This window comes from Odontomachus brunneus, unplaced genomic scaffold (assembly GCF_010583005.1).
Source record: "Odontomachus brunneus isolate Ranch 3 - 2012 unplaced genomic scaffold, Obru_v1 Obru_scaffold_090, whole genome shotgun sequence".
Lineage (NCBI taxonomy): Eukaryota > Metazoa > Arthropoda > Insecta > Hymenoptera > Formicidae > Odontomachus > Odontomachus brunneus.
The window spans coordinates 15,845-18,072 of record NW_022639540.1 but is presented as its reverse complement, the minus strand read 5'-3'; the positions used below and the strand labels follow the sequence as shown (position 1 = coordinate 18,072).

General features: G+C 26.3%; 1 protein-coding gene across 2 annotated transcripts in view; it reads right to left on the bottom strand.

Moving 5' to 3' along the window:
* The window catches only part of LOC116848128 (STAM-binding protein), a 9,146-nt gene that overhangs the window by 300 nt on the left and 6,618 nt on the right, over nt 1–2,228 (bottom strand). The window lies entirely within an intron of this gene.

The following is a 2,228-nucleotide window of genomic DNA, read 5'->3' as shown; positions in this document are numbered from 1 at the left end:
TATAAAAATTATTCTTATAGTGTCAATTATAATTACATGACATGCTACTGTCTGATTAGTTTTTTTTTTATATCTTTCAGAAAAAATTTTATAAAAACAGAATATTTTTGTAGTAAATGTTTTGACTTTTTAAATAAATATTGAAACTTTTTATGGGTGAAGTTAGGAGCGCATTAAATAGTCACGATTGTGTCACTTCTCACGAGCCTGTACGCTAATTCGTTATGATAAGAGCCGAAGCAACAATATGTGAGACCTTCGACATCACATTGCAACAAAGGTTTAGGAAAAATGTATCTTTACTGCATACTTATTTATCAAATAAGAGTATAATAAAGGAACAATACTTACATTGTGTACTGTTGTTTCGGCTCCTGTCATAAGCGATTATCATGCAAATCCTTAAGCAGTAGCTCACAATTGTGACTATTTAATGAACTCCAACTTTATTCTTGTAGAAATCTTCAATAAATTTTAGTTTAAATAAAATTTAGATTCTAATAACACAGTAAAAACAGATTTTCAATAATTATTGGAAAATTTAATAAAAAATTCGATTTAATTTAAAATCTTTAAAATTTATTGAAGCTTTCATTGATAATTTCTCTCTATTTTAAGTCCTTATAAGATAAATATAACATGTAATGAAATATAAGTGTACATAAAAAGAGTAATATACCCTTTAGTTCACATTGGTTTAGTTCTTGTGAGTTTAAATACTTATATAATTTTTTATAATTAAATATCATTGGTAAGTTCCTCTGTAATTTCCTAGAAGAATACTCCTGTAAAAGGTAGATTGTTATTAGTATATATGATCACTAATATGATCTGTACATAATTATATAATGTTTGTGTGTGCATGTGTAAATATGATATATATGTAGTATAATTAAAAGAATTGCTACATAGTAAAAAATGTCCTCGGGAAAAGCTGAAGGTTTAGTGGAATGTTCACCAGAAATAGAAGAATAAAATAGTAAAAAGAATTTTATAAACATAAATATAAACATAATATTAACATATATTTATATTAATATTAATAATATAACTTTTAAGGCTCCTGGCCCCCTCCCCTCGCATTGTCTATCTCTTTTTAATGATGTCAGAAGCGAGAAAATGCATGCTAAAAATTCTTGTGAAATACGTTAAAATAAAAAAATATATCCATAAAGTAACACTTGCAATCGATGAAACAAATTTGTAAGATATTCTGTGCACTCTCCTTTTGTTCTAACAATCAATAAATTACAATAATTTATTGTAAATTAACCTGAATGCGAAGAAATAGATTGAGAAAATAAAGACAGCACAAGATCTCCTCAGGACGTTCAAAGGATGTCCTGAGGACGAAGAAATGTCCATAGGATTTGCTTAGGATGTACTCTGAATGTTCCTTGGATATCTGTGCTGTTAGGGGTATGTCACGTTAATTTACGACAAATTACTGATTATTAAAGCGAAAAAGAAACGCACGGAATATCTCAAATTTATTTAATCGATTGCAAGTATCACTTTATAGATATATCTTTTTATTTCAACATATTTCGCAAGAATTTTTAGCATGCGTTTTCTCGCTTCTGACGTAATTAAAAGGAGATAGAAAATACGAGAGGCTAGGAGCCTTAGATGTTATGGATAACAATATTTCAGTAAGATCGTTTAGATCTGTAGAAATTGAAAAATATGACAAACATGTATAATTTATTTTGCAATTTTTTATAAGTTGGAAATATAATAATGATGTAAAGAATATATATATATATTTTTTTTTACAAAGTATATTTTACTTACTCTTTCTGTTAACTCGTATTCGGTAAGTTTATTAGGATCCTTGCATTTTGCAGGTATTTTATGTATTATATATGAATAAAATTCACCGATTGCATGGTATAAAATGCTGTGCAAAAAATTAATAATTTATAAATATTAAAATTAGTGAATAAATTAAATTAAAGATAACAAATTATTAATGTTGCGATTATTGCAAATTGTACTTACTTAAAAAAATTAGAAAATTTGTAATTGACGGAGTGTAGAGCATACAATGTCGTTAATATTATTATGTCTATCAAGACAATTATCATCATTATGTCTATTGTGATATCTGCTATTATCCATCCTTTTATCTTTTGTAGTCTTGAAATTATTGGTATATGACAATCACAATCCTTTTTATTTATATCTGTATTTAAGAAAATAATATATACAATATATTATTTTCGCAC